General features: G+C 32.9%; 1 protein-coding gene across 5 annotated transcripts in view; it reads left to right on the top strand.

Moving 5' to 3' along the window:
• Positions 1–16,403, top strand: part of LOC106624016 (uncharacterized) — a 216,977-nt gene that overhangs the window by 163,866 nt on the left and 36,708 nt on the right. The gene's annotated exons all lie outside the window — the stretch shown is intronic.

Raw genomic sequence — 16,403 nt, 5'->3', positions numbered from 1 at the left:
GTAGTTCGTTGCGTAAATTGACAGCTGTGGTGACATTTTATTTTCGAACTTGCGCGTTTTCGATGTTCCTTCTTAGCAATTAACATTTTAGTACTGCTAACATTTGCTCCTTCTCTATTCATTTACGTTCTCTGCCCTCACATGCACGAGAAAAAAATAACATTTCTCGCTTTTATAACAGCGGTGAATCTGTAAACATACGCTCTCTTAACATAACCAAACGGCGAATATTGAAGAGAATATAATATCAGAGAATGTTGATGAGTAGAGAAGGAGCAAATGTTAAATGAAAACTTTTTGAGTACTAATTTGTAATTCCACAAGAGGGAACATCGAAAAGTATAACTTCGAAAAAGAAAAATACACCACACAATATGCGAAATGCTATAAATAGACACAACGAATATTCCTATATGAAAAATCGTTGCGCATACCTATTTAGATTTATGTTTTCAATTTCTATGATATGACAAATTTATAATTATGAAAAGCCTTCTGAATTAAAAATCTGTATTACCGGTAAAAACCCCAGAATTCATAATAAAATAAACATTTAATAGGCTATTTTTCCAACTTATGTATGTGCGTTATGTGAGCATTTGCTTATTAAAAAGAGGATAACAATAAAACGGTGGCTAAGCGGCCACATTTCCACTTTTGAGGTGGCTGAGGTCGTAAGCGGGAAGGGGTTACGCACAATCCGAATACGAGCCTATACGTTCGAATCCTAAAACGAATTTTATTTAATTTTTTTATTTTATTAATTGGAGTCTAAGCATATCATAATTCAATTTCTTTAATAGCATATTTTACTTCCTGAGATAATTAAAATATATCAGGAAAATATAATATGTTCATATGTTTAGGTTTATTGAATATTTCCTTATTATGCGTATTTACACAAATGTGATAATCACACATACATTCTTAAATACACGTACGCTGATGCTTGCTTCTTCTTGCCCCGCACAAGCAATGACTTTTGTCTACGCTTTTTGCTTTTTGCGAGTTGAACGATCGCAGGCAAGGAGGGATTGGGGCGCACCGCCACATAATTATTTCAGATATATATTTTATTTATCGAATTCAGTTTGAAAACGATTATAGGTATGAATTTATTGGTATATATATATATATATATATATAATATATTATATTACGAAAATAATTCATAAATGCATCAGTATTTTTCAATACAAATTAAGCAACATATCAATATATTATGAGCCCTCACTTGACACGCCTATGTGCATGGTGGCAAGCCAACGAAATAACGGCGAGTTCGCGCGGACATTGTGTTGTTGAAAAAAACCAAATGACGACTTTGCCGACAAACATACATATTTATATACATACATACAAACGAGCTCGCATACATATTGACGCCAAATTTTGCGCATCGTCGCGGAATTGACAAAATTTGTTTCAATCGACAATGTCGATCGGCTATGTTGTCTCGTTTGTCCTTTTTGCAGTGGTTTGCTATTGAAAGTTGACTTATGCTCTTTTGAAATATTGCGATTACCAATTGGGCTGCATTTTCATAGCGTCGTATTTAGATAAAATGGGCTAAATCGAAAAACTATGAAACAATGATAATAAGTAAACATATAAAAGTACTATATGGACTGTGCTTAGAATATATAGAAGTAGTTAATGATTTCATATGAATGTCAATTTAATATAAATTTTGTAATTTAATGCCATAAATAGTGCATAATATGCAAAAATATAAATATTATTTAAACTCGAATAGGTCATGTTGCTAATTCTCCTTTCTGAAGTGAACATCAGACAAATTCTTCAATTTCTGATTTTTAGCAAATGTTGTGAGGAAGCAGCTTGTGGACATACAAATGCGAGGGGGATGGTAGGATTTTCAGTGGTGGCTGTCAAATTGTAAAATTGAATTTTTCTCGTTTTACTCATTTCATTTCTTTCGCATATGCGTAGGAATTCGTTATGAAAACCAAATGTGGCTTACCAGGCGCACAGAAAAAATAGCGCGGCGCAGAGTTATGAACAAGCGCACTTTGCTTTGAAGCAGACGCACGTTCCTTATGAATGAATTTGTTGTCGTTGTAATATGAAATACTTAGAAAATATGCCGCGACTTCCCTTGAATTTTTATTGGCCGATGATGGTGCGTCTACGTTTTTTTGTCACTTGCGCGAATGTTTGATTTTTTGCGAAAGACATATTGAGGTACATACATATGTACATATGTGTACATATATGCAAATATATTTGGACATGCGAATTAAGGAAGGCAATTTCAAGAATATTCACATATAGACATATGAACATTGAAGCAACAATAGCTGTTTCAGTTTACAGATTAGACAAAATTACTCGAATATCATCTGTGGTGGTGCTTGTATAGCACACTTCTTTATGGCAATGTAAAATATTTTGCCTAAGTTCATATCCTATCACATATTTTTATATACTCTTTTTTATTTTTATAACTCTTTTATATTAAATGATATTTTAGTTCTATTTTCATATTATTTCCCTCATTACTTATATTTTCTTTTCATAAGTCAGTTATTTTCCTTTTTATTATTTTAAGTTTTGTTTATGCGCATATCAAAGAACATCTCTGCATATGTATGTATATACATTTTGCTTATAGAGTGGTGTAGTCAGAGAATGTTGAAGAGTAGAGAAGGAGCAAATGTTAAATGAAAACTTTTTGAGTACTAATTTGTAATTCCACAAGAGGGAACATCGAAAAGTATAACTTCGAAAAAGAAAAATACACCACACAATATGCGAAATGCTATAAATAGACACAACGAATATTCCTATATGAAAAATCGTTGCGCATACCTATTTAGATTTATGTTTTCAATTTCTATGATATGACAAATTTATAATTATGAAAAACCTTTTGAATTAAAAATCTGTATTACCGGTAAAAACCCCAGAATTCATTATAAAATAAACATTTAATAAGCTAGTTTTCTAACTTATGTATGTGCGTTGCGTAAGCAATATACTTATTAAACAAATGATAATAATAAAACGGTGGCTAAGCGGCCACGTTTCCACTTTTGTGGTGGCTTAGGTCGTAAGCGGGAAGGGGTTACGCACAATCCGAATACGAGCCTATACGTTCGAATCCTAAAACGAATTTTATTTAATTTTTTTATTTTATTAATTGGAGTCTAAGCATATCATAATTCAATTTCTTTAATAGCATATTTTACTTCCTGAGATAATTAAAATATATCAGGAAAATATAATATGTTCATATGTTTAGGTTTATTGAATATTTCCTTATTATGCGTATTTACACAAATGTGATAATCACACATACATTCTTAAATACACGTACGCTGATGCTTGCTTCTTCTTGCCCCGCACAAGCAATGACTTTTGTCCACGCTTTTTGCTTTTTGCGAGTTGAACGATCGCAGGCAAGGAGGGATTGGGGCGCACCGCCACATAATTATTTCAGATATATATTTTATTTATCGGTATTATAGGTATGAATTTATTGGTATATATATATATATATATATATATTATATTACGAAAATAATTCATAAATGCATCAGTATTTTTCAATACAAATTAAGCAGCATATCAATATATTATGAGCCCTCACTTGACACGCCTATGTGCATAGTGGCAAGCCAACGAAATAACGGCGAGTTCGCGCGGACATTGTGTTGTTGAAAAAAACCAAATGACGACTTTGCCGACAAACATACATATTTATATACATACATACAAACGAGCTCGCATACATATTGACGCCAAATTTTGCGCATCGTCGCGGAGTTGACAAAATTTTTTTCAATCGACAATTTTACGACAATGTCGATCGGCTATGTTGTCTCGTTTGTCCTTTTTGCAGGGCTTTTCTGTTGAAAGTTGACTTATGCTCTTTTGAAATATTGCGATTACCGATTGGGCTGCATTTTCATAGCGTCGTATTTGGATAAATGGGCTAAATCGACAAACTATGAAGCAATGATAATAAGTAAACATATAAAAGTACTATATGGACTGTGCTTAGAATATATAGAAGTAGTTAATGATTTCATATGAATGTCAATTTAATATAAATTTTGTAATTTAATGCCATAAATAGTGCATAATATGCAAAAATATAAATATTATTTAAAGTCGCTAAGAGGTCATGTTGCCAATTCTCCTTTTTGAAGTGAACATCAGACAAATTCTTCAATTTCTGAATTTTAGCAAATGTTGTGAGGAAGCAGCTTGTGGGCAACATACAAAGGCGAAGGGGATGATGAGTAGGATTTTCAGTGATACAAATTGTAAAATTGAAATTTTGCTGATTCTTCAATTTTACTGAAGACATTCAATTCAAATTCAATTTCATTCATATCGCGCATATGCGATAGGAATTCTATATGAAAACCAAATGTGGTTTACCAGGCGCACAGAAAATATAGCGCGGCGCAGAGTTATGAACGAGCGCACTTTGCTTTGAAGCAGACGCACGTTCCTTATGAATGAATTGAGTCGTTGTAATATAAAATACTTAGAAAATATGCCGCGAGTTCGCTTGAATATTATTGGCCGATGATGGTGCGTCTACGTTTTTTTTTGTCACTTGCGCGAGTGTTAGATTTTTTGCGAAAGACATATTGATGGACATACATATGTACATATGTGTACATATATGCAAATATATTTGGACATGCGAATGAAGGAAGGCAATTTCGAGAATATTCACATATAGACATATGAACCTTGAAGCAAGTAAACAACAATAGCCGTTTGAGTTCACAGATTAGACATAAGAGTTTGAATATTGTCCGTGGTGCTGCTTGTATAGCAGACTTCTTTATTGCAACGTGAAATATTTTGCCTAAGTTCAAATCCAATCATATATTATATAGTCCTTTTTTATTTTTATAACCCTTTTTTATGAATTGATATTTGAATTCTATTTTAATATTATTTCCCTGATTATTAAATTTTCCTGTCAGAAGTCAACTTCTTTCGTTTTTATTATTTCAATTTTTGTTTATGCGCATACCAATGAACATCTGTGCATATGTATGTATATACATTTTGCTTATAGAGTGGTGTAGTTCGTTTCGTACCCTGATAGTTGTGGTGAAATTTTATTTTCCAATTTGCGCGTTTTCGATGTTCCTTCTTAGCAATTAACATTTTAGTACTGCTAACATTTGCTCCTTCTCTACTCTTCAACATTCTCTGATAATATGTATGCCAAACTGGGAATATTGATATGCTATTTGAAACATATTCCCTTTTATTGAACTATTATTTATAATTATTTTTAAATTATTTTATGTAATTTCATTTTTACTATCTTGTGAGTTATTAATAATAACTTAAACATATTTTGATATATTTCTTAAAATAATTCAAGTGCTTGACACCATTATGGAGTCATAAAAGTACAGAATTGTGTTTTGCCGTCGGCATTTTCATAACATGTGTAAAAATATTTGTAAATTTGTCTACAAACAACATATGTATGTAGATATGAACACTCATTACTTCATGTGAAATCTCCGTTGACACGGTCAACCCAGAGAACTTAAAACAATGAGAAGGTGCAAATTGAATTTTGTATGATGCTCGATTGGTTGGCTGAAAATTTGAGATCAAGGAGTTTACCACTTTCTGTATAGTTTTGCTATTATTTAACAGAAATGAGAATTTTTAACAACGTTCTCTGACAAAATACGTATCTACCAAAATAAAGAGAAAAATTAAATGAAATGAATGAGAAAACAAGAAATACAAATGTCACTTCACATATGCATGATTATTTTTTGCCATATAAACGATTTTTATGATGAAAAATTGATAAATTATTATTTTTTTGCACAAATGCTACATTGATAAAATGTGAAAGATTATGCAAAAAATTATATTTTACTATTTTCATAATTTTCTAATTTCAATTTTTACAGAATTAATAATTTATGTATGTACATCAATATGTTATATTATATAATATAATAATATATTATCAATTATCAATAAATACAAATATGAGTATTAAAATATTTTAAAATAAAAGTGACAACATAGTAAATTTGTCGATTTACAATTCAAGAAACTTTTTAAAGAATATATTCAATATTCCTCTGATTTATGTATACAGTAAACCCCGGTTAAGTATCACTCCTCCAATCCCTCTTATCTGCCGGTGTCTTGCTGCATCTCACTTTTTTTTTCTTAATTTTTTAAAGAAAACGGTAATTTTTTTTAAATACATAGAAATAATTTTTTTTGGTACCAGTCGCTTAAGTACCACAATCGCTTATGTACTACAAAGCACAAAAAATCTGCAACTTTGGTTTTGGCACTTAACCGGGTTTGACTGTATTTGTCAAAGAATGTGCGTATGTAAATATGCGAATTTTTTGTACACACATTGACTTTACACTTGCCCATATGCGATGTATGTTTGTAAGAGTGTGTATGGCACATCTCGGATTTTCTACCAACAACACAATGTTGTGACGCTTTGTCGTCGCGTCAGTTCTTCGACAGATTGACTCTTTGACATAAAAGCAAAAAATGTGTCAACGGAGATTTCACATGAAGTAATGAGTGTACATATCTACATAAAAATACATACAAATGTGTAAACGACATAATATATGTATGTCCTGTTACATATGTTTACACATGCATTTGAAAAGAAAAATTGAAGCATGAATGTGAAATACCGACGGCAAAACACAATGCTGTACTTTTATGACTCCATAATGGTGTCAAGTACAATTAATGAATTATTTTAAGAAATATATCAAAATACTTTATTAGTAATAATTTAAAAGTATTTTGATATATTTCTCATAATAAATTAAAAATGAATTAACATAAAATAATTTAAAAAATAATAAATAATAGTTCAATAAAAGGGAATATATTTCAAATGGCATATCAATATGCCCAGTTTTGCTCACATATTATATTCTCTTCAATATTCGTCGGTTGGTTATGTTAAGAGAGCGTATGTGTACAGATTCACCGCTGTTATAAAAGCGAAAAATGTTATTTGTTTCTGGTGCATCTGTGGTGAACTCCTTGATAAATTCCTACAAATTGTTCGCTGTCGAACCTGCACCTTCTCATTGTTTTAAGTTCTCTGGTCAACCAATGATCGAAGCTCACGTTCTTTGCTTTTATGTCAAAGAGTCAATCTGTCGAAGGACTGACGCGACGACAAAGCGTCACAACATTGTGTTGTTGGTAGAAAATCCGAGATGTGCCGAAAAATAAACGAACTCTCGCCGATTGTCACCGCTTCCCTTGCCGCTCTAACAGCTTTGCCCACAAATCATTGTAAATATGTATTTTTATATAATATATGAGCATGCATACATATTGACGCAGATTTTTGCGAACCACGGAAAAACATTTTAGATTTGTGAAATATTTTAACTCGACAAAAGCTTTGTTGCCACTTTTGTCATTGATTTCTGTGTTTGCAGGGTTGTCACTTTTCCCTTCTGGAAGGAACATCAGAAATATGTTCAATTTATGATTTCTAGCTTTTGCCATCGTCGCGAAAAGACGCTTGTGGGCAAACGCATGCTCGGGGAGATGTGTAAGGCGTTTGCTTTTATGAATGAAACGACTTAGCTTATTGATTGTGCGCCAGCGTTCAGGAATGAAAATGTTGTCGGTGTGTGATTTACTACAAATTCAGGATTTGTCAATTTGGCTGCCATATTGATTTCTGGTGCTGATGCTATTTGAGACAATTGTTGTTTTTGTACCACAATGTTTGTATTTTGCCTATTGGCTGACGTACTTACATTTGTACGCTTTAATGTATGTAGATTTGTGTATGCATTACTTATTTTGCGCGGTCATACGCATATTTGTACATACATACTTACATATAGAGCAGTGCGCTCACATGTTTTTATTGATAATTGATAATATATTATTACAAGTATATTATATAATATAACATATTGATGTACATATGTACATACATAAATTATTAATTCTGTAACAACTGAAATTAGAAAATAGTAAAATATCATTTCTTGCATAATCTTTCACATTTTATCAATGTAGCATATGTGCAAAAAAATCATATTTTATCAATTTTTATCATAAAAATCGTTTATATGACAAAAAATAATCATTCATATGTGAAGTGGCATTTGTATGTTTTGTTTTCTCATTCATTTCATTTCATTTTTCTCTTTATGTTGGGAGATACGTAATTTGTCAGAGAACGTTGTTATAAATTCTCATTTCTGTTAAATAATCGCAAATATTACAGAAAGTGGTGAACTTCTTGATCTCAATTTTTCAGCCAACCAATCGAGCATCATAGAAAATTCAATTTGCACCTTCTCGTTGTTCTAAGTTCTCTGCTTGAACATTATGTAGAGAAAATGTACGCTCGAAATTTTCAGAAATTTTACGAATAGCGAGCACAGGTGGACTATTATTACGACCATAAAATGCAAAAGCGCAGAAAAAGTTTCAATTGGAGAACAATTATTTTAATAATAAAATTTAATTATTTTTAAACGTTATTCTTGCATATATCTTTCCACGATGAAATTGTAAACATTATTGAATGCAATCAAAAAAAAATTACAAATCATAACATATTCAAATGGCCGTAACGACACTTAGAAATCATATCAACCCTATTGGAAAACCTGCTGTTACTCGATATCTATCTCTATTAGTGTGATACAAACAACTGTTAGGTGAACAAAACTATTATACTCTGTAGCAACATGTTGCAAGAGTAGAAAAATTGTGAACATTATTAACACGAAATGAAGCCGTTCCCAGTTCAAGGCCCATCATAGTACGCTCGCAAGATCTCTTCAAGGTCACAGGCCTAACTCCAGGACATGTTTTGCAACGGAGCACCCATTCCGGCTACATCTGAGCCAGACATAGAGTCGCTAACCCCAACAAGCCGATACTAAAGAAATTTTAAACAACTTCCAATGAAACTATTAAAAATGAAAAACTTATATATACTATAATAATAATAAGTCGCCAAAATAATAAATCAAATAAATATGCAAAATAAAGTTGCTTTCCTCAAACACCAATTCCCAAATTGATTCCTACATATACTGGTAAATAAGGATATACGAATACTCCATCGCCATGTATGCCGCGCCCTCGGCTATTCTAGCAGAAGCACGCCGAAATCCAAATAACACATGCAACAGCATATACATATGTGCAAAATATTCGCCTATGTTGCTTATGATATATAAATGAATTAAGACTCCCCTACATATACAAAACGCTCTATTCGGGAAAAACTGGCGCACCCGATTACAACGCACCACACCACAACATAGCGCCTTACACTCGCTAAGTTGTTCTAAGTTCTCTGGTTTAAATATTGTCTGTGATGCTGCTTGTATAGCAGACTTGTTTATTTCAACGTGAAATATTTTGCCTAAGTTCAAATCCTATCATATTTTTATATACTATTTTATTATTTTTATAACCCTTTTTTATTGAATGATATTTTAATTCTATTTTCATATTATTTCCCTCATTATTAATATTTTCCTGTCAGAAGTCAATTTCTTTCGTTTTTATTATTTAAACTTTTGTTTTTGCGCATACCAATGAACATCTGTGCATATGTATGTATATACATTTTGCTTATAGAGTGGTGTAGTTCGTTGCGTACCCTGATAGGTGTTGACATTTTAGTACAGCTAACATTTGCTCCTTCTCTATTCATTAACATTCTCTGATTTTACCACATCTGGCTCGGAAGGAGAAATTTTAAAAGTGAAGAGTGAACAGAGTTGAGAATTCAATGAAAATTATTCTCAGAGACTTGCTTTGATATTACAGCTGCATGTTAGCCTTTTGGCTTATATTCTTATACGTTTATATGCAATCATATTTATTGAAATGAATATCATTTTGCGAATTTTTATGAATGCATGCAAAACTGATAAGATCTATGAAATTATGGAATTTCTAAATAATATTTATAGGCAATTTGGGCATTTAATAATTTTATTTAGTTTTCACCTAATATAAGTACATTCATACTAAATAGTTTATATTATAATAATAGAGATTAACTTTATTACAATATATGTATGTACAATATATACATCTTTTAATCTTATATAGTCATATGTATGTACGTATGTATTTGAATGTACGCATTCAGAAATTCAAATCATGATTTTATCACTTATCAATACACTATACTTATGTGCGCGCATTGATTTATATGTACACGCATATATGTATGTATACATAAAATTGCCGAACAAATAATGCATACACAAACCAACATACATACATATGTATATGCGTACACATGTTAATATGTCACCCGCAAAAACTACAAACATTGTTCTACAAAAACAACAATAGTCACAAGTCAATATGTCAGCCAAATAGCCGAATCCCAAATTTATAGCAAAATATACAACAACAACATTTTCATTCATGAACGCAGGCGTACTTTTAACAAGCAACCTCGCTTCTTTCATAAAAACAGATACCCTCACATCCCCCCGAGCATGCTTTTGCCCACAAGCGTCTTTTCACGACGATGGCAAAAGCTAAAAATCATATATTGAACAAATTTCTGATATTCCCTGTAGAAGGGAAAAGTGGCAACCCCTCAAATATGAGTATTAAAATATTTTAGAATAAAAGTGACAACATAGTATATTTGTCGATTTACAATTCAAGAAACTTTTTAAAGAAAATATTCAATATTCCTCTTATTTATGTATACAGTAAGCCCCGGTTAAGTATCACTCCTCCAATCCCTCTTATCTGCCTGTGTCTTGCTGCATCTCACGTTTTTTTTCTTAATTTTTTAAGGAAAACGGTAATTTTTTTTTAAATACATAGAAATTATTTTTTTGGTACCAGTCGCTTAAGTACCACAATCGCTTATGTACTACAAAGCACAAAAAATCTGCAACTTTGGTTTTGGCACTTAACCGGGTTTGACTGTATTTGTCAAAGAATGTGCGTATGTAAATATGCGAATTTTTTGTACACACATCTGCCCGTATACATGCACATGACTTGTTGACTTTGTTTCCATTTACGCATGCCACGTTGTATATGAAAATGGTTGATTTTGCAATTGCCATATGCGATGTATGTTTGTAAGAGTGTGTATGGTTCTGATTTCCCATGAAACAATGAGTGTACATATTTACATACATACGTTGCATATAGACAAATTAACTTTCATATTTGTTTACATGCACACATAATTATACATATACTTACATTTATATGTATAAGAATATTTGCGACCGCTTGGTCTTTTCTTATGGGGTTATGTCAAGCAAGAGGAGTACAAAATCAAACCCAGAAATCTGACTGAACTCCCATCAATCCCGACGAACCCTCCAGCCCGCATTAATTTTCTAATTAGGTGTCGCATATGCGTGGCCGAGCATGGAGGAATAATTAATTGTATAAAATAAAATAAGATTTTCTATACAATCCAAAAATAATTATTGTAATGCATTGATTAAAAAGAAACTTATTACGGTTTATTTTTGTAGCACGATTTGTGAGCCGCCCTGTATATGCAGAATATCTTAAAATTATATGTAAATTCGTTTGCGCATTGTAAATATACGAATCTGTAAGCGTACATTTCATAGGGCATATTATCAGTGTTAGAAATATGTGAAGAAAAATGAAAAAAATTAAATTAAAAAAATAAACAAGTAAGGAAGGGCCAAGTTCGGATGTAACCGAACATTTTATACTCTCGCAAAGTCAAATAGTATACTCGTTTGAGATTTCTTTGTGGATTGCCTGATATTTTCGGTAGAAGGTCAACTATAGGCACTGGGGTCCACATATTTAGTACTTAGGGGCTTGAACACTTTTGGTTCGATTTAGACAATTTTTGGCCACAAGGTGGCATACTTTAATCGCATTATTCACGCAAAGTTTTATCCCGATACAGTCATTGTTGCCTGATTTGCATAGTGGAAAGTGAAAGAATCAGATGGAATTTAAAATGGTGTTATATGGAAAGTAGGCGTGGTTGTAGTCAGATTTCGCCCATTTTCGCACTATGAAATATGAAAAGAACGTTATGCCCCGAATTTGGTAGAAATCGGTTAAGCAGATCTCAAGATATGGGTTTTCACCTAAAAGTGGACTGTGCCACGCCCACTGTCTAATTTTGAACGCGATTCCTATAAAGTCATCTCATACCATCCCAGAGATAAAATTTAATGTCTCTGGCGTGTTTAGTGCTTGATTTATCGCGCTTTTAGTAGTTTTTAACAGTACCGTTATATGGGGAGTGGGCGGAGTTGCCACCCGATTTCACCCATTTTCACACTGTAGGTAGAGGTTCTACAAACATTTGCTTCCAATTAATTTTTTTATTATTGCACTAGCGGTTTAGGAGATATGCACATTAAACCTATTAGGGGCGGGAACACGCCCACTTAAAAAAAATTTTAACTGCAGATGCCCCTCCCTATTCTGATCCTGTACACCAAATAAAAGTTTTTGAATAATGGCGTTTTGTGGGCGTGGCAGTGGTCCGATTACGCCCATCTGCAATACCAACCGTCTCACGGTATCAAGTAACATGTCTACCAAGTTTCATAAAGATATCTCAATTTTTACTGAAGTTAGAGCCTGCACGGACGGACGGACAGACGGACAGACAGTCACCCGGATTTCAACTCGTCTCTTCATCCTGATCATTTATATATACATAACCCTATATCCAACTCGATTAGTCTTAGGTGATACAAACAACCGTTAGGTGAACAAAACTATTATACTCTGTAGCTACAGGTTGGAAGAGTATAAAAACGAAAAAGTACCAAAATCAAATGTTGAACGTCAAAGGAAATTTCGTCAACGAAATGTAGAAAAATCGTGGATATGTAATTTGATTTTAATTTTGAGTCTAGCACCCGGTGAATATAACAGGCCAGTCAGTATTTTAATGGATAAACATGCGGAAGAACCATCTTTTCCGACAATTTACGGCGGTCAGTTTCGAACATACAGATATGGTTTTATTGTTACATCATTTATGCAAGCTACTAGTGAACTTCGGCATACTGATAGGCGTGCTACTGACCCACAACACCTGTTATACATCGCCGCTAAAATCATGAGGTTGTGAGTTAGGAGATGTTTCAACGTTACGTTTGTGTATGTTGGGCAAGGTACTTCAATTACGAAAGAGACCATTTAATCAGAAGAATATATAAATAATTGTTTAGAAACAAATCTCGCATTTCTTCGCATATAATTGCATAACTTGATAAAAAATGCTATGCAATAGCTTTACCGCGGCAGTCCCCGAGTGTCTCACGTTCTTTTTTTTTATATTGACAGTAGATGGTTTCTTGAGGAATTAGGAAAGAGAAGACTTGACGTAATCTTGTCGTATATTACGAAAGGCAGGACAGGAGTTAAAAATGCGCTCCACAGAATTTGTTGAATTGTTGCATAACGGGAGCAAGGCGTTAGATTGCGTTCTAGTATATGTTGGTGCGTTAAAATACAGTGTCCTCAACGGAGACGTGTGAAAATTTGTATCTGTGGGATACTGCATGTAGGAGGGTATACTGCTTTTCTGTTTATTTATGAGTCGGAAGCGGTTGTCATAAGTACACCATGCCGCTTTCGCTTTAGACTTTAAGAAATTTTTAACGAATCGCAAGATGTCGTTGCTTTCATAAGTTCTCACGTGAATACTTGTACTTATTGAGGACGTGACCCACTGGTTAGGTTCTTTTATGGCGTATGCTTCTGCGGTAAAAAACAACATAATTTAGGTGTAAGGTGAATATCAAGTTCATGAACGTACTTTATAATTATGTGTATTGTTGAGGGGAACTTGAGTATTCCTTTGTGCCGGGTAGCCGTAGGTACGTTGTTCAGCAGACTCGGGTTAGAGCCGTGATATACCTTTGATATCAGCCGCAATATGTTAGTCCAGTCTTTCGTTAATATGTGGCATTCCGGATTCAGCGAGAATACTTTTGGTGCTGGAAGTTGAAAATGCCCTAAGACTATTTCTTACTGCCATGTGACTAGTCGCATAAAGCTTCTTTAACTCACTACCGCTATGATGTCCGTAGATTGGAAGTCCATATTCAATAATGAGTAATAGGAAAGATCTCACAATGTTGATAAGTATTAAAGGATGAATAAAAGAATGTCGTGAAGATAAAAACTTAATTATACTTAGTATTCAAAAAGTTTTTTCTTATGTAAAAATGCTGATATTTTTTGATCTTAAACTAGTCCTAAAAATTTAATTTCATATGCACATATTATATGTATGTTCTTAAAGGAGTTATTAATATTAGTTATTATTATTATTAAAATTATTTCTTACTTTATTATTGTAAGATATTACATGTATCGAAAGATAGCTTAGCGCCTGATGTGAGAGACTAGTGGGATATATTATTAAATATTTCCGTAAAATTTGAAAATATCACAATGTCATCTGCGTACATACAATGGTCGACTGGGTAATTGGATAGTATCTGGCTGATTTCGGTAAATATATTTATGAATATGACCACAGATAAAGGGGAACCTTGAGGAACTCCACTTTCTAGTTTCAAACAGTGAGAAAATTTGTTGTGGGCTTTAACACGAAATCTTCGGTTTGCTAAGAAATTTTTCAGTAGATTGTATATTTTGTTCCTAATTTCAATTTTTCTAATTGTTGTAGAACTTTATGAAACCCAAAACGGTCATACGCTTTTTCAAAGTCTAAGCTCAAGCAAGTAACATGCCCCTGGTTACAGATAATTTGGAGGAAAAGCGCTCGAAGTGTAAAAGGGCGTCTATTGTACCTTGATTTTTTCTGAATGCGACTTGGTTGTGATTGATAAGTCTATTCTTCTCTGCATACCACATTAATCGTTTGGAGATTATTTTCTCCAAGACCTTCCCTTAACAGAAAAGTAGCGAAATAGGCCTATAGTTCCAAAGTTTTGATGAAGATTTTCCAGGTCTCGATATAGGAATGACTTCAACTATTTTCCAACTTTGAGGATATACTCGTCTGAAGGTATTTTCTTGTAACTATTTACTATTCCTTTTTTTAACGTTTTGTGGGATGTTTCTTAACATGGCATAGGCAATCCTGTCTAAACCAGGTGTTTTACCTCTGGAGTTGGATATCGCGTCCTCAAACTTGTCAGTGCTTATATTTGATTCTAAATTTAGCGCTGAATTACTAAGATTATCGTTAGGTAAGAGGTTATGGCTCAGATATTTTCGCTTTTCAGTCACGAACTGTTTGGTAGAAGTAAAGTCACTAGAATATGAGCCCTCCACTAGGATATTCAGGTCGTTTGTTAATCCAGATTGGGTGTTTAAGTAATTGATTGTAGTAATAGGTTTTTTTAGGGTCTTAACATATATCTCGCCAAACATGTTGAAGAGAGTTTGTGGAGTTGATATTTTCAGTAAATTCTATAACACAAAGTTTTTTGCCTTTTTGGTTTGTCATTTAAAAAAAACATTATCGCGTTTATATATAATATTAAGAGGTCAGAAGGTTGCGTGTTTTTTTGTATTTATACCAGCTTTTCCGTTTTGTGATCTAAGGTTTGCTAACTAACTATTCCACCATGGTTCATTTCGGAGTTGATATGTATTTTTAGTTTGAGCTATGGTGTGCAAAAGAACGTTTTATTTTTCGTACAAGTGCAGAATTATTAGAAACACTGAGTTTGTTGGATATTGATGAGCAGAAATCTTTTTTCAAATTATCCTAATTGGCTTTATTTATTAGAAAAATAGGTTTAAACCTTTTTATAGACTTGTCTGGGTGAAGTCCGATATCTATCATGAAAGTGAAGGGATCACTACCATGGAGGTCACTAAGGACCTTTCAAGAACATAATGGAAACATTTTAGTGAAACATATTGTGACATCTAGATGAGTGAGTGATTGATGAGTAGAGAAGTGTATAGTACTGCCATCGTTTAAAACTATGAGATTGCTGTCTTAAATTTTTGGCTCCATGAGTTAAAATCCCCCAACCAAACTAAAGGATTTTGGGATTTTATTAAAATATGTAAAATGTCTTAGCTAGAGAAATTTTGTTTAAGTGGGATCTAGGTATTATTTATTATTATTTTTGGATTAATTAGTTGGCTTACGATAAGAAAGGACGACGACCAACAATTGGTAGACTTTGATTTCTATATATGTTTATTGCTGCTCCATTTTACTTTTGTTTTGTATTTTAAAATATCTTTGGATTGCATAGGATTTGACAAACATGGTCTAACCTTAACTGAATGCCATGTGACATCTATGTGATTGGGTAGTTGGTACTAGTCAAAAGTATGAATGTAAGAATGAACTTTTCGGCGGTTGATTTGTCTTTTAGTAATAGGCACAGACTTCCGTCGCATAA

The sequence above is a fragment of the Bactrocera oleae genome, chromosome 2 (assembly GCF_042242935.1).
Source record: "Bactrocera oleae isolate idBacOlea1 chromosome 2, idBacOlea1, whole genome shotgun sequence".
Taxonomy (NCBI): Eukaryota; Metazoa; Arthropoda; class Insecta; order Diptera; family Tephritidae; genus Bactrocera; species Bactrocera oleae.
Note: the sequence above shows the minus strand (reverse complement) of the source record. Positions and strands in the feature narration are given on the sequence as shown.